Here is a 25,244-nt window from a genome sequence, read left to right as displayed (position 1 = left end):
CAAGAAAAGCTACAGCCTCTGTTTGTCTGTGCGGGCTCCTTTGTCTGTGCAGTGCGGAGACGCGAGGTCGGAATGTACCCCAGGCGAGGGGTGGCGAGGGGCACATTCTCCTCTCTAGGGGCCCAGGTCCCCTCCCATGCATTAGCACCAACTCATATTTTTTAATCATGAAAAAGGTAAAAAGGGCACATACCTCCAGATGCTTGAAGAGAGCACACACACATTAAAATTGATCTGGCGTCATATACTCACCAGTCCGTAATCAGAGACCTGCCACATTTTCCTATTTTTGTGTTAAGGCTGGCTTTGCATTGTGACGAAGGACGCATCTCCCTTCTGTGTGTAACAGGCGGTTCTACTGCACACTGTATCAAAGTTTAGCTGCAGTGAGCTATTTGTCATAAATTCCAGTCGCCGTGCAAGTCTTTGCAAGCCTGGGTCTCTTTATTCCCGACACACAGCCGTCAGGCTCGCGGTCCGGGCAGCGGCGGAGCTCGCCCAGCACCAGCCAGCGCGGCTTCTGCCGCTGCGAGGAGGGCGGCGTTGGGAATGAGGTCACTATGTCAGGAACTCGCTCTCAGCAGGAGCCTCTCCTGCGCTTACAACACAACTCCAATCGCACCGAGAAGCAGGATTCATGGGATTTGGGGGGTGGCTGTGTCCTCCGTGTTTTCTTAAAAATGCCTACCGCTAAGATCAGCAAGGTGAAAATGAACCATGTATCTGCATAAACATGTCGTTCTCATTGCACTATGGGTGCCACGCTCACCTGTGGACATGCATTTACACACCGACACACACACACAGGGGAACTTATGCCAGCAGAGAAAACATTTAGTCTTTATTTAGAGTGCGAGAAGCAACACGTAAACATCTCAGGAGGAAAACGGGGGCGGCACTTGAGAGAGAGGACAGAATGGAAGGAGTAGAGCAGCCACATAAAAGCCAGAGAAAAATGGAGTCAGAGAGGCTAAGCAAACGAATCCCACGGCAGTGGAAGTGCTCCTGCCAAACTCTCCCAAACGCAGTAACATCAAAACAGGCACATCTTGCTGCCTCCACTCAGGATCCAGGTAACCAAAAAATTATCCCATTCTCAGAAGCCCATAGAGGTGCGTGGCAGATGACTGTGCAGCAAATTCTCCCACATCCTCATGAATCCAGCAGGTCAGCTACCAGGGGCACAAAATGTAGGGTGCCAGCAAAGACGGGAAATGCACTGAAGCTCTTGGTAAGGCACCCCTGAAACTCAGAGTTACAGGGGTCCCCATGTGGGTCTCCAGGCTAAAATCCTGGAAGCATCCTATTCTCTCCTGACTCCGGTGATTCAGCCTGTCCTCCAAAACCTACACCCACAGAGCTCAGGCTCTGGCAAAGGCCCCGCTGCGAGTTGAGTCCAAATCAGCGTCTCTTCTCACCCCGGCACAGTGACACCCATTCTGTCCTTGGTAGGCTACAAAATGTGTAACCCTCTTGTGCGCCATCACCCATCTGACAGCTACAAACACTAACCAGGTCCCCGTGCCCAGATCAGCTCTTCTCTAGTTGCCTAGAGTCTGGGACACTTGGCAGGCACGCAGACTATATATTCATCTACTGATCCACTGAGATGCTTGCTTTGAATGTTATTAAATAAAACGTCTTCCATGCCCTCAACCGCCTGACGCTTTTCACATCCTCTGCCCTCCTGGGGTCCCCCCTTTGCTCTGGTCTGGTGTATCAATTTCCCTCTGATGATGTGGCATCCTCCTGCTGAGTTCTCCCTGTGGCACTATGTCCTCCCTGTCCTGGACTATCTGTCACCCTGTGACCCCCTTGAGAATGTGTTCCACACCAACTGCTACTGCTGCACTTTTTAACAGCCTCATCAATTTTACCTTGTATGCTTGATCAGAAGCATATAAGGACATAATAGGCCATATATAGATGAAAACATACATGTTTGGATATTAGAAATTATGACTACATTTTTATTATATGTTCTCATCCGTTTTCTTCAAGTATTTGTTTTTTTTTCTCTCCACTTATTTAACCAAATACAGTCTTGATTTTCCTTTCTAGTGTATGATTTTCTCTCCTCTTTGATAAGCCAGTAGCTTCTCATCCATGCCACAGACAGAGCCTAGGGCCCAGCACCAGGGCCTCCAACCAAAGTCACTCACCTTTTGTCAAACTTCTTTAAGGGTGGCTGTGTTGTTGTTCATAAATCCACCCAAACGCACTTAATCCAGCCTATTCCTGTGGGGCTTGGTCTGATCACTGTGAGGTCAGACAGCGTGCCTAATAAGCACACGCACTTTAAGAATGCGATGATGGACGCACAGAACAAATGTATTACAAAATTCAGATCTAAATAGACATATCTGTAGTCCTAGCAATGTAAGAGCCTCCTGGGAAGCCCTGGGTCACTGCACCACTTCCTGACAGTTAAAGACACAAGTTTCTTCTATAATCTACGAAAGGTTAAATATGTGGAGAAAGAAAAAAAAATCCAAATACTCGAAGAAAAGGGATGAGAATGCACAAATAAAAATGTAGTCATAATTTCTAATATCCAAGCATGCATGTTTTCATCTATATATGGGCCTAGTATGTCTGTATTTAGAAACTCACATAATCTTCAGAAGGACTCTGGAAGTTAAGTACTGGGGTGATCCCCACCTAAAGAGGGGAACTGTCTTCCTGAAGCTCGTAGAGCTGGTAAACAGCAGGGACAGGATTTGAACCCAAGGCAGCTGGCTCTCGAGTCTGTTCTTTCAGCCACTGAAAGTCAATTTTACCTTCTACCCTTTTATGTATGCTGTTCTACAGACTTTCTACATCATCTTCAACAACCATTGCTGTTGAAAGTCTGTTCTTTCAACAACACGTGCTACCTCTTGATTATTAGAGTAAAAAAGCCACTGTAAACAAAAAATGTTAAAACCTATATCGCAATTTTTAAATTTAAACTGAAGCCAATCTGCTTACTTGGCACATGGACCAATGAGGTAAGTTCACAGGTGGGATCTCCCGTAGGAATTGCCTCTGCTGGGATCTATGACCCCTGACGACTGCCCCCCCAGCAGACTTTTATTGAAGGACCATGGGGAAAAGTATACACGGTCAGGCAAAACCACCACAAGCTCATCTTGCTGCCCTACGGAGAGTACGATGGGTTTCATAATGGGCACCATTGGCCTCCACCAAGAAATAAAGTCAAGAAAGGTCTGCTGATGCTTTAGATCTTGGTGTCTGACGGCAAGATGAGCTCAAGAATCACACGCAGCCATCATTAGCAGTCCTCCTCCTTGCCCCGTGCCTCTTGCATCTTTGAGTAACAGCTTCGGTGTTACAGTAAAGATTTACAAACATCACACAGAGAACCGCAGAGGTGATTTGCTCAGTTGATGAGGTGTGGGCAGAGGTTGTGCTTGGCACTTGCCTGCGTCCTTGGCAGTAGATTAAATAGTAGCGCCACATAGTGACACACGGAGGATCTTAATAAATGCTTGATGACTAATGGTCTCACATGCTCTTAGAGCTGCTCCACTTGAAAAAGCAGAGAGCAATAAATATCATTAAAACAATTAAAAATATTTATCAGGTGACTAATTGCAAAGTCCTATGGTCAGTTTGGGAATTTAAATCTTTAAGGTCTTGTACATATGCAGTATAGGAACCTTGGTGCACACTCTCTCATGGACAAATGACATGGTGTCTGCCCTCAAGAAGCTTAAGATATACTTGAGGAGGTAAGATACTCACATATAAAAACTGCAAAAATACAAGGCAGTGTATTTCAAAGGGGAGGAACAAGTAACCAGTGCCCCCAAGAATTCTGAAGAAAAGAACCAGGGTCAAAACAGTCAGCAATGGCTTCCAGGGAAAGGCAAACTTGTTCTAGAATCTGGACAGGTGAAAGAAAAGAGAAAGCGCAGCCCATATGTCATAACATAAGCTCCGTGAGCAGGGATGTTTTTTGCATGTTTTGCGTTTGCAGCTATATCCCTGAAAGTGCCTAGCCAACAGCAGACCCTAAATCTATGCTGAAGGAAGGAGAGGACTGACCTGCAGACAGGAAGCATGGACAAGGTGTGGAGGTGTGGATGCAGGGGAGGTGGGGTTCATAAGGCAGGCGGACCTGCCTGGGGCTGAGGGTTCATTACTGGGAAGCAGAGGAAGAGGAGGTAAGAGAGGTGGTCCAAGGTCAGATTCAGAATGTGGCACACGGTGCCCTGTAATCCCAGCACTTTGGGAGGCAGGAAGATCACTTGAGGGCAGGAGTTCAAGGCTGCAGTGAGCTATGATCGCACCACTGCACTTCAGGCCTGGGAAAGACAGCAAGATCCTGTCTCTAAAAGTTAATTAATCAAAAAAAAATTTAAAGAACAGTCTTTAATGGATAGGAAAATGGCCCATTTTATATTTGCAATGAATTTCACTTGGCATTTGCTAGATGGCCCTTAGTAAGTCTCCTCCCAAAGAAGCATGACACCTTCATTCTCCAAAAACATTTATAAGTTCATGGCGGCTCCCAGGAGGGAAGCGACGCTGACAATATGGTCACACGCGGCTTCCCCCAGGGACTTCTTGGCCTCCTATCACAGCTCAGAAGTCTGTGGTGTCAAGATTCTCTCCCCTTTTCAAGACTGCACCAATCAGGGAGAAAACAATCCTAGTCTGTGACAATATTCCACTAAACCTCCTTTTGAGTCAAAACACACTTATAAAATACAGCACGTGAGATCCTAGCGTATGGCTGAGGTCAGAGTAACGATGAATGGGTACCACTCCTATATTCATTGTTCAACATCAGCATCTGTGTCATTCAAGGCAAAGAGGGAAAGAGGACCAGGAGAATAAAGAAAGATGGTTATTTCTGATATGAGAAAAGCACCATCAAGGAAGCATGGAGGGAACTGAGAGGTGCTTCAGGAAGGAAGAGGCACTGAGGCGGCCCCGCAGGATGGGCGAGTAAAGGGGTGAGAAGAGGAAAGATGAGAGTGGCTTTCCAGGCAGCAAGGCAGTATGAACAGAGATGATGTGGTTACACAGTCTAAGATGTTTTGGAGAGTGGCTGGTGGTAGATTCAGCATGGCTAGGTTGAAGGGATTCTATGAAGGAGATTGGTAGCAACGAGGCCAAAGAGTCAGTCAGGCAGGGATAAAGATAACATTAAATACATGGAGAATGGCATTAAAGGTTTCTACAAGGGAGATGTTCCTCATGCTGAATGTTTAGGTTATGCAGGCAACAGGGTATAGGATTCATGCAAAGGAAAAGATAATTACTGAGGCAAGGTAAAAGCCTACTGTGAGAGAGTGGACAAGATGGAGAGTGCTCAACCAGGGAACGGAGAGAAGCAGAGAGAGGTGCTTATAAAAATTATAGATAACTTCCCTGTTTCACAAAAGTACTATCCGACATTTCCAACATGAAATCCTGGAATTCTATCAGAAATGCATTTCTAGGAGTTTTACAACGCACCTAACACTACCTCCTCAGCATCTATCGAAAAGACTATCTGTGCTCTAGCAGTAGCCTGACATTTGGAATAGTGCCCAGGGTAGAATATTAGCGCAAACTGAGAAATAAAGGGAAGAGGAGAAATTCTCTAAACAAAAACCCCTGGGCATCAATAACAGATTAGACTTTCTTAGTTGCATAAAATTGATTTAAAAAAAAAAGACACAAATTAAAAACTCAACAAAAGCAGTTTGGAAAACAGAAAGTTCCTACATTTTCAGGGCCTTTATAGTCCAGGATTGACTACGTTTAAGTGCATATTTGTAATGGTGGAAGAAACCATTTCAATTAAATTGGGTAAGATTTCCTTGCACTGCATATGCAAGAAAACTAAATATTTAAAAAAATACACTTGGTGTTCTTACAAGTATTAGGGAGCATCACCATGAACATGAAGTGAAGAACATTGCTATTCTGTTACTTAGATTCTCAAAAGTCTTTGGATCAGTCAATTCTCATAGGATTGGGAACACTGAATGAGTGCAGGTGAGAGCTGGAGGAGACACGGAAAGACATCTAGTACACCATTACTTGATCGAATATAATCCTAGAGCCCAAAGTGGGAAGGTGACTTGCCCAGGTTGCAAAGATTTACTGGCAAAACCAGAACCAGCACTGAGGTCCCCTGATTCTCAGTGCTGGTGTCCCTCCGTTACTCCACAACACCTCCTTGTAAAATATAGTAAAAGAAAAGTCGACTCTAAGGCTTTTCCAGATGCACTTTGTGTTGTGTTGTGTTTTGTTTGAGACGGAGTCTCGCTCTGTTGCCCAAGCTGGGGTGCAGTGGCACAATCTCAGCTCACTGCAACCTCTCTACCTCCTGGGTTCAAGTGATTCTCCTGCCTCAGCCTCCCAAAGTGCTGGGATTACAGACGTGAGCCACTGCGCCCGGCCCCAGGTGCACTTTGGATAAAAAATTATACATTAAGTGTGCAGATATCCAATGTTTTCCATACCACATTATGGTATAAACTATTTTTCTGCCCTAAGTTTGTCTAATCAATATCCAGAGAAGACACGTAAGGAAAAGATGAAAGTAAAATGAGGGAAAACTGAGGAGCTTATGATTTTTCAGTTAAAAAGCCAGACTCTAAATTGCTGTTTTAACATTAAACAATAAGAAAACGATGAGACAGCACAGAAAAATGAAATGTTGCCCTTCTCCATTACAATTTGATTACATAGCATTTGGATTTATGGTCTATTTCTTTCCAACCTACTGGGTTAAAACACGCCTAAGTATATCTCAGACGTTTCTATCTAGTATCTGTATTTACACTGCAGAGGATAATGGTGGAGGCCCACAGAAGCCCCCAATATGCACAGGAAGAACAGTTAGATTCTACTGTGAAGACGCCCTGAAATTCACACAGTATATGCATTCTACTCTGATAGACCCCTGATTGTCCTAATAACAAAAGTTTAAAACTTTGTTTACAATGAACACCATTCAATATTACTTTCCAAAATGTACAAGTGAACTGACCCCTTAGGGAGACCATCCACATTTATCTGGAGGTTGTATAAACCTGCCAGAGTATGGCCCCAATCCCTTGGGACAAATATGCCCCCAATTTGAGAAACAACAACTACATCTAAAAATACACCCTAAAAATGGCATTTTCCAATTAGTTTTCAAAACTATCATCAGTATTTCTGTTGCTTTAAACATACACCACCAATGAGTCCTAGAGCTCTTTTAGCTGGAATTAGTTAGAAGGTCAAAGAGCTGAGAAACTGAGTTACTTTGTCACTGGGTTATTTAATTAGAACTAAGTTATCCTCTCTGTGGGTTGCATTCCTTCTCTGCAAGATGGAATCAGGAAAGAAATATGAAGGTTGCAAAGACTGCCATAATTTTGCAAAGCAGACATAGCAACAGAATCAACCTCTGACCTCAAGGTGCTTCCAATTAAGTGAGGAATGAAAAGTAAACATACATGAAAAGAAAGTATCACAATACTTCTAAAAAAAAAACACTATGAATAAGAGGGAAAAAAATCACTCCAAACTAAGTCCAGACGGAGTGTAAAGTAAGGAAATACCGGCCAAACATCCTCATCACAAAGCTGAACTTGGCACGACCAGGCTGAATTTGTACTTCTCACAGTCCCCAATGGAACCAGCTGGAAGGGGCAAGCGACAATGGAACACCAGTTCAGGGGGGTTTGCAGGGGCCTTCCCAGGGCTGCTTTCCTGACGCCTCCGCATCCGGGGACAGGCTCCTAATGCCCACCTCTGTCCCTACTGACAAGGATGACAACAGGATCCGGACTGTTGTGTTCACCTGGTGAAAGTATAGTTACTTTCAGCACCCAAAAACAACCCAATATTCGCTGGCTTAAAAATAAATGTTATTTGGGCTTTGGTCTCCCCTATACCTTTCGTATCACAATCACAAACTTCTACACTCCCACTAACATCTTTAATGTACATGAGCCTCATCCTCAGTATCACCTCCCTATATCACCTCATGGAAGCTGGATCATGCATTTTTGTTTATAAAGCTAGAAAATGTCATAAAATCCTGATGTCAAAAAGTAAAAACTCATCATAATTTATCTCTCTGAATGAATAAAAATAACATAATTTGTTTTCTAAGATCACAGTGATTATAGAGTCATCAATATTTGTGCTGTCAAATCGAGTAGCTACTAGGTGTGTGTGGCTCTTTAATTATAAGTTAAATTAAATAAAATTAAAATATTAGTTCCTCAGGAATAACACGGGCCAAACATTCTCATCACAAAGGTGAACTCGGCATGACCAGGTCTAAAATATTAGTTCCCGAGGAATTAACATAAGACCTGAAATATAAGACCTAATAATACATTTAGAATCTGGATTTTTAACTAAAAAATCATAAGCTCTCAGTTTTTCTCCTATTACTTTCATCTTTTCCTTCCTTGTCTTCTTAGAACATTGATTATAAGAACTTAGGGCAGAAAAAGTTTATGCCACAGTGTGGTATCGAACTTTCTGAGGAACTCATATTTAATTTTATTTAAATTAACCGAAAATTAGGAACTAATATTGTTAGCTCCTAATATTTAAAATAATAATAAAATATTATTACAAGTGCTCAATAGCTACATGTAACTAGTATTTACGATGCTGGACGGAGCAGATAGACAACATTTTCATCATCTCAGAAAGTTATACTGGACAGTACTGATCTGGTTAATCAATAGGCAATCAGAAGAATATCGGTGATATGGTTTGGATTGGTGTCCCTGCACAAATCTCATGTCAAATTGTAATTAATTCCCAATGTTGGAGGTGGGGCCTGGTGGGAGGTGACTGGAGCATAGGCGCGGAGTTCTCATGAATGAGTTAACAGCATCTCTTCGGAACTGTTCTTGTGATAGTGTGTGAGTGAGTTCTTGTGAGATCTGGTTGTTTAACAGTGTGTAGCACCTACCCCCTGCACCCCCAACCTTTTTGTTTCTCCTGCTCTGGCCATGGAGACACGGCGACATGCTGGCTCCCCCTTCGCCTTCTGCCGTGACTGTAAGTTCCCTGAGGCCTCACCAGAACCAGATCCTGCCGTGCTTCCTCTACAGCCTGCAGAGTCACAAGCCAATTAAATCTCTCTTCTTTATAAATTACCCAGTCTCAGGTATTTCTTTACAGCAATGCGAGAACAGAATAATAAAATTGGGTACCATTCACTTTTGCCAAGAAAATTCATATTTTTAATATAATTTTAAAAATTAACATATACAAAATTGAGGCCTCTTTTGATGTACAAATTCTGTAAGTTTTAACACATGTGTAGATTTGCCTCCTTGCCATTGCTCAGGATAGAATCAGATATGGAATTGCTCTATCACCCCAAAGAACTCCTTCGTGTTGTGCCTTACACACTTCCAATCCCTGGAAACCACCGTTATATTATTTTTCCTTATCATTTTGCCATTTCTAGAGTGTCATATAAATGGAATCATATAGCAGGTAACTTTTGGAGACTGGCTTCTTTCACTGAGCCTAATGTTAAAATGTATCCACTGTGTTGCATGTACTAGAAATGGGATTGCTGGATCATATGGTAAGGATATGTTTAACTTCATCAGAAACTACTGAAGTAGGATTGCTTTGGCTATTCAGGCTCTTTTTTAGTTCCTGGAGGCATCACATTACCTGACTGCAAATTATACTACAAGGCTATAGTAACCAAAATAGCATGGTACTAGTACAAAAATAGACACATAAATCAATGGAACAGAATAGAGAACCAAGGAATAAAGCCATATAACTACAACCAACTGATCTTTGACAACATTGACAAAAATATACAACACTGGGGAAAGGACACCCTATTCAGTCAATGGTGCTGGGAAAATTGGAAAGCCAATATGTAGAAGAATAGAACTGGACTCCTATCTCACTCCATATACAAAAATTAAATCAAGATGAATTAAAGATTTAAATATAAGACCTGAAACTATTAAAATCCTAGAAGAAAACCTAGGAAAAACTCTTCTGGACATTGGTCAAAGCAAAGAATTTATGACTAAGTCCTCAAAAGGAAATGCAACAAAAAACAAAAACAGACCAATGGGACTTAACTAAACTAAAAAGCTTTTGCACAGCAAAAGAAATAATCAACAGGGTAAACAGACATCCTACACAATGGGAGAATATATTTGCAAACTATGCATCCAATGGAGGGCTAACAGCCAGAACCTACAAGGAACTCAAATAACTCAACAAGAAAGAAACAAGTAACCCCATTAAAAAATGGACAAAGGACATGAACAGACATTTTTCAAAAAAACAGGCAAGAGACCAACAAACATATGAAAAACATCACTGATCAACAGATGTTGTGAGGATGTGGTGAAAAGGAAATGCTTATACACTGTCTGTGGGAATGTAAATTAGTACAACCTCTATGGAAAAGAGTATGGCAATTTCTCAAAGAACTAAATATAGAACTACCTTTGATCCAGCAATCCCACTACTGGGTGTCTACCCAAAGGAAAAGAAATTATTTTACCAAAAAGACACCTGCACTTGGATGTTTACTGCAGCACTACTCATAAGAGGAAAGATATGGAATCAACCTAAGTGTTCATTAACAGATAACTGGACTAAAAATGTGATACACACACACACACACACACACACACCACACAAACACACACACCACACACACACACACCCCCACACACACACACGAAATGGAATGCTACTCAGCCATAAAAAAGAATTAAATCATGTCTTTTGCAGCAACATGGATAGAACTGGAGGCCATTATCCTAAGTGAACTTACTCAGAAAGTCAAAAACTGTACTTACAGTACAGTTATAAGTGGGAGCTAAACAACAAGTGCATAGGGACATGTGGAGTGGAACAACAGACATTAAAGACTCTGAAAGGTAGGAGGGTAGGAGGGGAGTGAGGGATCAAATATTACCTGTTATACTGCCTATTGGATACAATGTACACTGTTTGGGTGATGGTTACACTAAAAGCCCAGACTTTACCACTACACAATATATCCATTTAATATAACTACATTGATATCCCCAAATCTATAAAAATAAAAATAAATTTTAAGAAACTACTGAACTATTTTCCAGACTGGCTATACAATCTTGCATCTAGCTGGCAACGCCATTCTAGGAACTTTTTCTGTAAGTTTCTTGGGATTATCTATATGGTCAATCAAGTTGTTTGCAAATAGGCAGTTTTATTGCAGCTTGTAGGCCTTTCATTTCTTTTTCTTACCTTATTCCAATGGATAAAAACTTCAGCATTGTGTTCAACACGAATGGTAAATGTGAACATCCTTGCCCTGTTTCCAGTCTTAAAGGGAGGGTATTAGGTCTTTCATCACCAAGCATGATGTTAGCTACAGGTTTCTTTTTCTTCAACTTTTATTTTAGATACGGGGGTATATGTGCAAGTTTGTTACATGAGTATATTGTATGACGCTGAGGTTTGGGGTATGAGTGATCCTGTCATCCAAGTAGTGAGCATAGTACTCCATAGGTAGTTTTCAATCCATGTCTTCTTCCCTCCCTCCCCATCTAGTAGTCTGCAGTGTCTATTGTTATCATAGCTGCAGATTTTTGTGGATGTTCTTTATCAGGTCAAGGAAGTTTCCTTTTAATCCTACATAGATTGTTGAGAGTTTTTATCATGAATGTATGTTGAATTTTGTCAACTGCTTTTTCTGAATCTGTTAATATTATCATGTGATTTTTTTTCTTCCTTAGTATGTTAATATGGTACATTACATTGACTTTTTTTTTTTTCTGAGACATAGTCTCACTCAACTGCCTAGGCTGGAGTGCAGTGGCGCAACCTAGGCTTGCTACAACCTCCACCTCCCGAGTTCAAACAATTCTCCTGCCTCAGCCTCCTGTGTAGCTGGCACTACAGGCGCATGCCACCACGCTAAGCTAATTTTTGTATTTTTTAGTAGAGATGGAGTTTCACCATGTTGGCCAGGATGTTCTTGATCTCTTGACCTTGTGATCTGCCTGCCTCGGCCTCCCAAAGTGCTGGGATTACAGGTGTGAGCCACTGTGCCCAGCCCTACATTGACTGATTTTCAAATGCTGAATTAGCCTTACATTCCAAGGCTAAATCCACTTGGTCATGATTTGTTATTCTTTTTATATATTGCCTAATTCTATGTACTAATATTAATATTTCGTGAAGGATTTCTGCATCTATGTTCCTAAGAGACATTGGTCTGTAGTTTTCTTTTACTGCACTAACTTTCTTTGGTTTGGTAACCATGATAAGGCTGGCTTCACAAAACAAGTTGGGAAGTGTTGCCTCCTCTTTGATTTTTTGAAAAAGATCTTATAGAATTGATATCATTTCTTCCATAAAGGTTTGGTAGAGAATTCTACCAGTGAAACCATTGAGACCTGGAATTTTTTAGGTTTTGATTTTTGAGCTTTTGGTAAAGATTTAATTATAAATTGAATGTATTGAGATATAAAGGGGTATTTTGGGGTGAGTTTTGGTAACCTCTTCTTTCTAGGATTTGGTCCATTTCATCTATATTGTTGAATTTATGTGCACAGAGCTGTTGATGGTATTTACTTATTATATTTTTGTGGGGACTATAGTGATATGCCCTCTTTCATGCCTTACATTGGTAATTTATGTCATATTTCCTTGTCAATCCAGCTAGAGGTTTATCAGCTCTCGATATACTTAAAAAACCAGATGTTTAATTTCATTGGTTTTCTCCACTATTGTTGTTTTCATATTCATTGATATCTACTCTTTATAAAATTTCCTTCTTTCTGTTTGCTTTAGACTTGTTTTGCTCTCTTCTTTTTCTAGTTTCTTTAGGTGGAAGCTTAGATTGCTCACTGCAGTTCTTTTTTTCTTTTCTAATACGAGGGTTTAATCCTCCATATTTCCCTCTAAGTCCTGCTTTAGCCACTTCATATGAATTATGATATATTGCATTTTCAATTTTGTTCACTTCAAAATATTTTCTGCTTTCTCTGAGACTTTGATTCACAGATCACTTAGAAGTATGTTGTTTAATTTCCTAGTATTTAGAGATTTATCAATTATCTTTCTTTTGTTGATTTCTAGTTAAATCTCCTTATGATAAGATAACTACTTTTGATTATTTCAATTCTTTTAATAATTTTTAGGTTTGTTTTATGTCTCTGGCTATCATCTATTTTTGTGAATGCTCTCTGAGGATTTTAAAGGGATGTATATTCTGCTATTTGAGGGAGGAACACTTTGTAAATGTCAATTAGCAAGTCTGATGGTATTGTTCAATTTTTCCATATCCTTACTGCTATTCTATCTACTTGTTCTTGCAATTATTGGGGGAGCTGTGTTGAAGCCCCTAACTATAATTATCCATTTTTCCTTTCAGTTCTATTCTGTTCCATGTACTTTGAAACTTTGTTATTAGGTACATACACTTTTTTAATGCTTTCTATGTCATCATGGTGAACTTACCCGTTTTTCTTTATGTAATGTTCTTCTTTATCCCTGGTAATTTTTCTTGCTCTACAGTCTACTATTTCTGATATTAATATGGCCCCTCCAGCTTCCTTATGATTAGTGTATATCTCTTTACTTTTTACTTTTAAGACATTCATTATATTTAAAAGGTATTACCTGTAGATAGCATATCCATTCTGACAATCTCTGTCATTTAATTTGTATGTTTAGACCATTTATATTTAATGTAATTATTTATACATTGGAATTTAAGTCTACCCTTTATTATTTATTTTAGGTTTCTTCCCTCATTTTGTTCCTGTTTTTCCTTTCCTACTTTTATTTGATTATTTGAATATTTTCAGTGCTCTATTTTTATTTATCTATTGAGTTTTTACTATATTCTTTTGTATGGTGTCTTTAGCTGTTGCTCTACACATTTCAATATATATACTTACCTTTTCACAGTCTACTTAGAATTAATATTTTACTACTTCAAGTGGTAAATCTTACCACCATTTTAGTCCCTTTAACCTCTTCTCTTTACGTTACAATTGTCATATGTGTTACATCTATATACAATGAAACTCTACCCATGCTATAATATTTGCTTTCCATTATTATACTTTAATTAATTAATTTATTTATTTTGAGACGGAGTTTCACTCTGTTGCCAGGCTGGCGTGCAGTGGCACGATCTCAGCTCACTGCCACCTCTGCCTCCCGGGTTCAAGCAATTCTGCTGCGTCAGCCTCCTGAGTAGCTGGGACTACAGGCACATGCCACCGCGTCCAGCTAATTTTTGTATTTTTAGTAGAGACGGGGTTTCCCCATGTTGGCCAGGATGGTCTTGATCTCTTCACCTCATGATCTGCCCACCTCAGCCTCCCAAAGTGCTGGGATTACAGGCATGAGCCACCGCACCCAGCCTATTATACATATTTTAAAGAAGTGAAGAGAATAATTATATTTACTCATATATTACTACTGTTGCTTTTCTTTTTCTCTTGGTGTTTCAAGTTTTCCTCTAGTATAATTTTCTGTCTATCAGCATTTCTTTTAGAGCAAGTCTTCTGGCAGTGAATTACTGCTTTCTTTTATTTGAGAATATCTTTTTTTTAACCTTTGTATATAAAGAATATGTCCACTGGTTATTTTAAAAATAGTATTCCACTTTATTTTGGCCTTTGTGGTTTCTAACAGAAAATCTTCAGTCATTCAACTTGTTCTATTATATGTTATGTATCATTGGTATGTCTAAACATACCAATTAAATCTGCAGTAATTCAACTTGTTCTATTATATGTCATGTAGCATTTTTCCCTATTTGCTTTCAATATTTTTCTCTCTTTAGTTTTCAACAGTTTCTGATGTGTCAGGGTATGCATTTCTTTGATTTTAGCCTGTTTAGGTTTGTTCAACTTCTTAAATTTAAAAGCTTACATCTTTGACCAAATTTAGTTGCCAACCATTATTTCTTCAAATCACACCCTTTTAGGAACTTTGATTACACAAATGTTGGACATTTTTAGTATGGTCTCACACATCCCTGAAGCTCTGTTTACTTTTTTTTTTCAATTTTTTTTCTCTGTTGTCGAGATTGAATAATTTCTATTGATTTATCTTCAAGTCCACTGCCTCTTCTCTATTATCTTTATTGTTATTGAGCCCACCCATGAATTTTTATTTTTGATTATTATGTATTTCAAATATATTCTAAAATTACCACTCGGTTCTGCATTATATAATCTATTCCTGCACTTCTGGGGCCATGATTAGAATAATTGATTTAAATCTTTGATAATTCCAACATCTGTGACACCTCAGTATTTGCAACCGTTAATTGTTCTTTCACATACAAATTGAGATTATCCTAGTTCTTCATATGCTGGCTAATTTTCAGTAATGTTGATTATTATATTATGAGAGTCCGAGTCTTTAAATCCTAAGGACAATGTTGAATTTTTTTTTAAGCACGTGATCAACATTGTTAAGTTCAGGCTGCAATTTCCAAACTACCTTCTGTCAGCTGAATGTCACTTCAGTGCAGAAAGCCTTTGCAATGCTATTTGGATCTGTCTTACATGTATACCATGCAGTAGTCACCCTGGGACCTGTATGATCTAGTTCATATTTCAGCTCTCATAGCATTTGTAGTGCTGCTTAGAGTCAGATCCAAACATGCACAGCTCAGAAGCGAGTATAGGAGTACACACAATATTTTATGCAATAGCTCTCTTGATCCTCTCTGTGATCTCCCCAGTACCTTCCAGTACCCTAGGGCCCCTTTTCATGGTCCTTCTGCTAGAACGCTGGGGTTTAGTTACCTTGCTCAGCCACATACTTCTAGCACAACTGCATTTCAGTGTGGTGTCAAATGGCAGAAGGACAGAGAGGGAAGAAAAGCAATGGGAATTCGCCCCATGCTCTTAGGACCATGGTTCCCTTCATCAGAAAGAAGGATATCCTCCTCTCCCAGCATGCACAGTTTTGGATGTCTGCCCAGCCCTACGCTGCTGTGCAGAACTGGCTATGGGCTGGGAAGGGAGAGAATGAAGACGGTGGCTTCTTCCACTCACTCTGAAGTTAGCACTCCCCCCTTTCTTGCTTCTCAGGTCAGGAAGCAAGGGCTTCCCTTGAAGATCTTTCTGTCCATACCAGTGTGACCTACCGGATTTTGGGCTACCTCGGAGTCTATGTCACGTGATACAGTTTAGTGGAACTTCAAATTCTGATCTCTTCCCCACCGTGCCTGCTGTGCCATGCATTCTGTCCATGGTCTCAGCTACATGCTGACTCTTGCTCAGAAGCAGAATCCATAACTACTTTTTATTCTTTGAAATAGCACTGTTAGCAGGAGAAGCAAATATGTTCACTTTGGACTTTGTTTTCCTTTTATAAAGACTTACTTTTATTTTAGGACTGTTGCCATTGAGTTTTTTTTTAAGTTTTATTTTAGCCTCAGAAAATATCATTTCACTTCATCCACTCTCACATACCAGACACTTAGCCTTTTCCCACCTCTGTGATAATGGTGGACAGATATGGGTAACTCAAAGTTAGCTTCCTTTTTGTGGTTCTGGCCTCTTTGGCCAACTATATTCTTTAGAGTTACTAATGAGAAGCCAAACTGATTGACATGAATGCCATCCTCTCTTTCCCCAAGTCCACCCTCTGGCCAGAGGTACTAATGAGCTTTGTCATCAGTGTTAGGTGGATCAGGAGACAGGAGGCACCCACATGGCCCACAGACCAGATCATTAGCGTCAAATGTAATTACTGAGTTCATTGTTTCCCTTTCTGACCCTCTCCTATCCACGTCACACACACCAATAGTGATGGGTGCTTTCAAAAATTCACCTTAGCCCTGGCTGAGGGCACTACAACAGAGAAGAGAAACAGGTATGGCCTGAGACTTTGCCTCAATAATGTTCAGTCCTCCTACTTTTACTTCAAACTGTTGGTATTTGTGGTCCTTAGAAGAGTATCACTCAAGTTTGTATACTATATGAACATGATTGGATTCTACACTCAACACAAAAGTTCTACCAAAAAACTCCTCAAACGTTACATCTTGACAGTTACACTACCATGCACAAATAACCTGACCCCAAAATTCTAATGGCCTTCTCACTGGGGGATATGACCCCAGCGGTTATACTAAAAAGAGCTCCAAGAAGGCAATGTTCATATCATATATATTAGTATGTCATAGTGAGGGCAGTTTACTGATAATAGGACAGCCTGTTGAACAGAAATATTGAGTATTTGGCAGGATGAATGGACAAGGTATATTTATAATTCTACTCAATTAGAGAGTGAAGTCTGAAAGTCAATATGTGCAGTATGAGCAGATTTGCAAGAAAAGGTTTATGGGTAATGGATAAACTTTCTTACTCAACCCAAACGAGGATTTTAATTTCTGGCTACTGGCAGCAGCACTTTGACAAGGGAGCCAGTGGGGACAGGGACGAAGGTAGCTCAGCCCAAAGTGCTCCATGGAGATGCCTCCTGCTGACAGCGGGAGCCACCCGAACATTCTCCTTGTGTGTATGTGGTGGCTGCCCTTCCTCCTGTGTGATTCCTTGTGACACTTAACAGTTCATCCAGGCAAGGGTCCAGTCGGGGGCAGTGATGTGGCCTGGGCCACAGAACGGGGCCGCAGGGGCTCCTCCTCAGTGAGTGGCAAACCGTGCAAACCATGCTTCATCTGATTGGCACAGTGGCACTCCCTCTGGGGCACCCAACCCAACTGAGAAAACAATGCTCACCGTCCAGCTTGTGGCTGGGCCATCACTTAGACTGAATTATCAACATGGACATGGCTGATAGACTTCAGAGAACGAAGGCTACCACAGATGTCAATGATACCACATTTGACACCACTGTTTGACTGAAGCCGTGAGAAATTGTAAAGCAAACAAAAGCTGATTTCTAACTCAACCTAGGAACAGAAAATTCAGTTGGAACTACACACACGTACATACACACAGACACATACACACACACACACACGTACATGTAGTTATAGACTGAGATTGAGAAACCTAGCAAGACAGTATAAAGCATTTTCTCGTGTCTGGCCCAAGGGCAACGCAGCACAGTCTCTATGGAGAGGGGAATGGCTGATGGATCAGCTCCTTTATGCTTTGTTCAGATCTGTGGCCCTAAAGCAATAGTTTCCCCAACACAAGATATGTAAATTTAACACCTAAAACCTGCAACTATGGCCGGGTGTGGTGGCTCACACCTGGAATCTCAGCACTTTGGGAGATTGAGGTGAGAGGATCTCTTGAGTCCAGGAATTCAAGGCCAGCCCGAGCAACATAATGAGATCCCATCTCTACAGAAAACTTTTAAAAATGAGCCAGGCGTGGTGGTGCATGTCTAGAGTTCCAGCTACTCAGGAGGCTGAGGTGGAAGGATGACTTGAGCCCAGGAGTTGAAGGTTGCAGTCGGCTATGATTGCGCCAGTGCACTCCAGCTTGGGTGACACAGTAAGATCCTGTCTCAAAAAAAACCCTGCAACCCTGAAAATGGTAAGTTCAAAGTTAGCAGGTTATGAATAAGCAGAAATCTAGCGGGGTATGGTAGCTCACACCTATAATCTCAGGGCTTTGGGAAGCTGAGGTGGGAGGGTGGCTTGAGCCTGGGAGTTCAAGACCAGCTTGGGCAACAAAGCAAACCCTGTTGCTGTATTTTTAAAAAATAATTTTAAATACAAAACAGGCTAATTTTTAAAAGTGTTTCCAAATATGTGGCTGGGCAATTATTTAGATGGAATTATCAGCATGGACATTGCTGATAGACTTCAGAGAACGAAGGCTACCACAGATGTCAATGATACCGCATTTGACACCACTGTTTGAAGCCAAACATATTCTATATTTAGAATTAATTAATAATTAATTATTTAATAATTTAGAATTAATAATTCTATATTTAGAATTAATATAAATTCATTCTAAATTTACAAAAGCTATCAATAAAAGTTGTCTGTAAGCTCTTTTATAATAAAAACCCATGGTGTATTTTCTTCCTTCCACATTTTACTTTTATCCCATCCCTGCTGGTAAGTCACTGCCGTAACAAGCTCTTACTGTCTGTTCACGTAACACGTACGCTGATGAAGCAGACTACATTCTTAATCATCTGTTCAGATTAGCAGATTTTTCTGTTAACTTTCAAAAATCCACATGCCTGCCACATTCATATTTTGCGATAAAGGAGTCAATTCTCATAGGAACAGCAAAACTGGCCTCTTTAAAATTCCACACCTCATAAAAGGCTTGTTTTAAGAACAATTGATGAAGAAAGACAGCATTCCCAATGTGATACCATATCCTATTACTTTACACTAGAATCTGAAATATTCTTGCCTATACAGCTTAAAGTCACATGTACTTTTCAGGCAGTGCCAGGGCAAAAAAGAAAAAGGAAGTCATATGTACTTAATTATTGAAAGTCTTTAAAATATCCTTCTTGTGTTATACCATTTACTTTCTATCCTTTCTATCTACCCTCCCCTCCTCCCGCCAAACCCCTGCCACCCACTCCCCTGCAACCCAACCTACCCTCAGAAAAGAAAAAAACATCCCCTGGCAACAAAGATCCTTTTGATAACTTGGCTTGGGCCACAAAGTGGTCCGGAAAAAGGGTTGGTCTTTTCAGCCCTGCGTTTGTAGCAGCGAAGGTGGCAGGATTTCTGTCTCCCAAGCTGTCCTGGGCTGGTCACCTGGGAGCAGGTAGACAACAGCTGGACCAGTACTTTGTAATTCTGGCCAGATTCTGTAGGTCTGTGCTTGTGCTTGTGTGGACAATTATTTTAACAGTCTACAATGAAAATAAAGAAAGATAAGACCACAAAGAAAGTTTCTCATAAAGATAACTAAACTTGATCAAAAATTGTCTTTAATTATGCTCTTCTTCGTGTGTGTGTGTATGTAGATACATGTATGTGTGCATGTTAAATGTCTTCTTTTTTAATGCAGTAATGGTGATAAGAGATGACAGATTTTTTTTTAAAAGCACTTGCTTGCCAGAACTAAAAGCTGGCGACCTATAGTGATCCACACAAATTTTATTGACGTGTTCTTTGAACGTGAAGTCCAAAAGTGTGAGAACCCTTGGATTAGATTTCAGACAGATGGGAGGGAAAAGGGCACAGGGATTTATCATCCTAACACACATCCTGAGGCCATTCCCCAACTCCATTTGTGATGTTCAGAGTTTGGGAAGCAAAGTGCTACCCACCCTGATATCTTTTGCTTAATAAAAAGCATTAACACTTGCATCTGAACTCATGTCAGTTTCAGTTATTTTCTTAGTGTGTACCAATCCAGAGTTCAGCTGGATCCCCTCATGGGTTTTCCTTAAGTTTTGTCTTCCTCATTTTGTCTTATGCTCCGAAAAAAATAGTAGACTGTCATAATTCATTCCCCAAGCTTTGCATTCATAAACTGTTATTTTATGTTTCTCAGTTTTAATATTTTCATATTCTTGTGGCACTACATTTTTCACAACCCAAAGTTGATGATCTTTTTCATCCAATACAGGATTATCACTACTTCCCTTCCTACTATCACCATTTTCATGACATCCTACAATCCAACTATGTCTGATTGCAGGAAACTCAAAACAACCAGAGCATAGAGCATGCAACAAGTTATCTAAGTTAGGTACATCTCAGGTCCCAAACATCCAACTGTCAGGTGTGAGCACTACCCTTGGGTGGCCCGTGTATGCTGCCGTGCCTTCCTACCCTTCCTTCACTCTTCCTTAAAGACACCAAACACCATCATGTTCCCCTTTCTTCCTCTTGCACCACTCACTTTCTTGATAATAAACATTCTCACTTGTATGCACACCCCATCATCTTTAACCGCTTTCCTCTCACTTCTTTTTCTTTCTTGAGATGGAATTTCGCTCTTGTTGCCCAGGCTGGAGTGCAATGGCACCATCTCGGCTCACTGCAACCTCTGCCTGCTGGTTTCAGGCAATTCTCCTGCCTCACTCAGCCTCCGGAGCAGCTGGGATTACAGGCACACGCCATCACACCCGGCTAATTTTGTATTTTTAGTAGAGATGGGGTTTCTCCATGTTGGTCAGGCTGGTCTCGAACTCCCAACATCAGGTGATCCGCCTGCCTCAGCCTCCCAAAGTGCTGGGATTACAGGCTTGAGCCACTGTGCCCAGTCCCTCTCACTTCTAATGCCTACCCCTCCCACCTCCTACTAATAACAACTACACCTTACTGTCAATATGTACGAAGGGGCTTTCTACATGTCATGACACTTTGTTCTCATAAGAACCTTACGAAACAAATACTATTATCTCCATTTTATGAATGAAATCAGGGAGAGCTAGGTAACTTGCCCACGGTCACAGTTTTAATGACAGATTATATAATAGCTAAGACATTGATTGAGTTCTATCAAGGAAAAAAAAAAGCAAAATTTGACAAAGTAAAGAACACTTTTCTGCTCCCAAAAATACTTAAAATATTAAGTCACACTTTCCACACAGGTCCTAGGTCATCCCTTCTAATTACAACCATTTAAGTGCTCATACTAAAGACGAGTGAAAACGACTTTAAATTGCGCGCCTCCTCGTTGAGTGCTCAGTACCTCCTACTTCCCACAGTCACCTGCCGCATTTTGGTCTCATGAAGGTTACGGTGAATGTGTGGCGTGGCCTGAGTCATCGCCACCACTGGGAACGGCTCCTGGGGGAGGCGCCACCGGGAGGGTGACTGTGATGAAATGGAAATTCAGTGGACTCAAGAGACCCATCTGTCCATTAAATGCAAAACTGACTTAGGGCACCGTGGTTCTTTCCAGCTTTGGTTTTTTGGTTCCAAACAGTTGCCGTATCCATCTTTTTGGGAAACTAACTGTGTGTAAATTATTAAAACCAAATCCAGATTCTAAATTCACATCTAGGGTCTGAGTTTCCTCTTCTTATAACTGTTTCCTCTGCTGGCCTCTAAAAGAGAGCTCTCGAAGGCTCCATCCTCACCCACCTCCTCTCTTCTCCCGCTACGTGGCCCACAGGGGCAGGCCCACCCCGTCTCAGGTGTAACCACTCTCAGCCATGCAGAGCTGAAGGGGTCAAAACTCCCTCCCTGGTCCCAAAACTCTCCCTGACTGCCTGACCCACCTGTCTTTCTCAATCTGTCTCTCCCTCCCTCCCTGCCACCTTCTCTCTTTACCTATCAGATGATTCCACCTAGATACCTCTGGTGCCTCAAACTCAACACACCCAAAACTGAACGTGTACTCTATCCCGTAAATCCTGCCCCTTCTTGTATCTCCCGGTTTGGACCGTAGCACCACCACCGGGGCAGCCGCGTGACACATGAGTGTGAGATACCTGTCCTTTCTTCCCTAACCACCCCCTTCCCTCATAACGGAAGCAGTCAACAGAGCCACTCTACTCACTGTCTGGATGTCTCTAAATCCATTTCTTCCTTTCGCTTTAGGTTTTCACCGGCACTACTGGAAACCACCCTCCTCACCCCTGCCACTGGTTTCCTCTGTCACCCTAAGCATAAGTCCCAGAATGAGCTTCCCGTCTAATGCTCCTCTCTTACTCCTTTTCCAATGATAAACTCCTAATGATCTCAATATGTTGATATCAATTGCATCCCTATTTTTGAGCTGATAAAACTAAGGACATTACATAAGGACAGATGATGAAATTGTCTAATCATATAAAGATATTCTTCTAGAATCACTTATCAGAGTTGAAGAACAAACCATTTTATCTTATCCCTTCAGGAAAGATATCCCATTAAGGCAAACAGAATTTGGTCATTTTAGCAATTAAATGCAAGCAGGAGGCAAAGAATGCTAACATTTATCGCACACCTACTGCACGGCCAGTACTCCAAGTTAGACACTTCATATAGGTACACAATTAATATAACCTGTGATGTGGGTGTAATCCTCATCTAAAGGATTAAAGCTAATTTGTTCTATGTCTCCCAGCAAGGAAATGGTACCTCCAGGATACAAATGTGGTTCCAATATCCCGAACCTACACACTTGTCACCATTCCACATGCCCTGTCACCAAGAAAATGCCAGACTTGCTGGTGCCATGAGTGGCTAAAAGATTCGTAAACACGGCATAACTGCTCTTATTTAAATTCAACCACAATATTTCCTTTTTATTCAAATTTCAGATTTTAAGACTATAAGATTTTTATGCTGATTGAAAGAAGAAACGGGTAAATACGAGAAGCACTATTTGGTGATAAGAAAATTCAACAGATAATATGTCTAAGATTTCATAAAACCCTTTCATTTCCTGTTTCTGAGGTCAAGGGTAACTTTTCATAACGTTCCAACATAAAAACTCACCAATTTGGCTGGGTGCAGTGGCTCATGCCTGTAATCCCAGCATTTTGGGAGGCCAAGGTGGGCGAATCACCTAGGGTCGGGAGTTCAAGACCAGCCTGGTCAATATGGTGAAACCCCATCTCTACTAAAAATACAAAAAATTAGCTAGGCATGGTGGCATGCACCTGTAATCCCAGCTACTTGGGAGACTGAGGTGGGAGAATTGCTTGAACCTGGGAGGCGGGGGTTGCAGTAAGCCAAGATTGCACCACTGCTGGGTGTGACAGAGCAATACTTTGTCTCAAAAAACAAAACAAAACAAAACAAAAACAACTCACCAATTTTTTACACCTATTTTATACTTAGCCCCAGTACGGGTACTCTGGGGACAAAAGGAAGACCAAGACACAGTACAATCAGAGTATAATCCATCTACAAGTAACACTTTCAACTCCAGATAAACAGGTACTGAGATAAAGACAGCATTTCTCTCCCAGTGCTGTTGGCATCATGCATTACATACAACCTCACCATGGACTCAATCTAAATAACATGAGCTCCAAATAAAAAAGGATTTGACATATTACAATCACACAATGTGTAAAATGCACCATTGGGGAAGTGATTCTAGGTCATAAAGATCTGAAAATCAGTCCTTTCTCAACACAACGTTTGAATATTAATTAGCACACCATCAGAAGAACTGAAGTGACTTGCAAAGTTTATTCTCTGAAGCACATAATCTCCCTTGTGCCGTTAATTCATTTAGGAAACCCTTTTCACATAAATGGAACAGAAGTACATTTTAGGCTAGTCTCGATTTCAATTATCAGCATTCAGCTTTGTAAAGAAAGCTGGTTTGGTTTCATTTTTGTCATATTAGAAATAATATAACATTTTTAGGCCGGGTGTGGTGGCTTACGCCTGTAATCCCAGCACTGTGGGAGGCCGAGGCGGGCGGATTACCTGAGGTCAGGAGTTTGAAAGCAGCCTGGCCAACATGGTGAAACCACGTCTCTACTAAAATACAAAAATTAGCCGGGTGTGGTGGCAGGCACCTTTATAATCCCAGTTACTCAGGAGATTGAGGCATGAGAATCGTTTGAACCCGGGAGGCAGAGGTCACAGTGAGCAGAGATTGCACCAGTCTGGGTGATAGTGCAAGACTCCATCTCAAAAAAAAAAAAAAAAAAAAAGAAAAGAAAAAATATAACATTTTTAAGTAGATGAAAGCAACATTCAACATGTTGTTTCCTACTATAATTTGTGTCATTTAAAAATTATTTTAATGGCACTTTATTAATGAAGTTAAGTATTATACAAATACGACTTTTTGACGTCATAATAAAACCCGTAACAATAGAGACTACATGTTTCTTAGTTGGGGGTAACAAATACTCTCTCCTTCTCATGTTTCCATGTGACGGAACCACCTGATCAGTAAAGAGCCAGGTGTATCCACTGGTCCATCCCACTCATCTACACCTGGGGGACACTGACTTTTGTGACTGGTAAGTGTGGGAGAAGGATCAATGTAGAGAGAGTAAGTGACCAAAAGTTTCCCCAATGAGTGTAGAAGAATTAAGATTTTGTCTGATTTTGAAGCCTTAATACTCTTGATATTCTACCTTCCAGAGACCGATTTTATTCTTCTAAAGTTTGCCTATCTTCAAAAGAACTTTTGCTTCTACTGCTTAATAACCCCCCTTTTATAAATGTAGTGAGCTTGATATTTGTTTGTAAACAGTGAATTTCTAAAGAAAAGTATTTTTAAATTTCTTGAACCCACGAAATTATCTAAAAGCACACTGTTTTTCTCTAGACTTCCCTAACGGCCATATTTTTTAAAACTTCACAGACCATCAGTATTACCAATCCCAATTATTTCTAAGCAAAGTCTTTTGCTAAGCTACTAGCTGCACTGGATGATATCAGTGATGAAAGAGAAATGCTACAA

At 40.8% G+C, this 25,244-nt stretch overlaps 1 protein-coding gene across 6 annotated transcripts in view; it reads right to left on the bottom strand.

Annotated features, from left to right (window-relative positions):
• The window catches only part of STOX2 (storkhead box 2), a 118,484-nt gene that overhangs the window by 35,180 nt on the left and 58,060 nt on the right, over positions 1-25,244 (bottom strand). For 3 of the 6 annotated variants that reach the window (XM_065545728.1, XM_074040803.1, XM_065545729.1), the window contains exon 1: positions 253-525. The exons of the other annotated variants lie outside the window; for them this stretch is intronic. The gene's annotated coding sequence lies outside the window, so the exon portion shown is untranslated. Of the gene's footprint in view, positions 1-252; positions 526-25,244 lie in introns of those variants that run through there. 6 annotated transcript variants of the gene reach the window in all.

Source organism: Macaca fascicularis, chromosome 5 (assembly GCF_037993035.2).
Source record: "Macaca fascicularis isolate 582-1 chromosome 5, T2T-MFA8v1.1".
Lineage (NCBI taxonomy): Eukaryota > Metazoa > Chordata > Mammalia > Primates > Cercopithecidae > Macaca > Macaca fascicularis.
The sequence above is the reverse complement of the archived record's forward strand: the minus strand, read 5'-3'. Positions and strand labels throughout refer to the sequence as shown.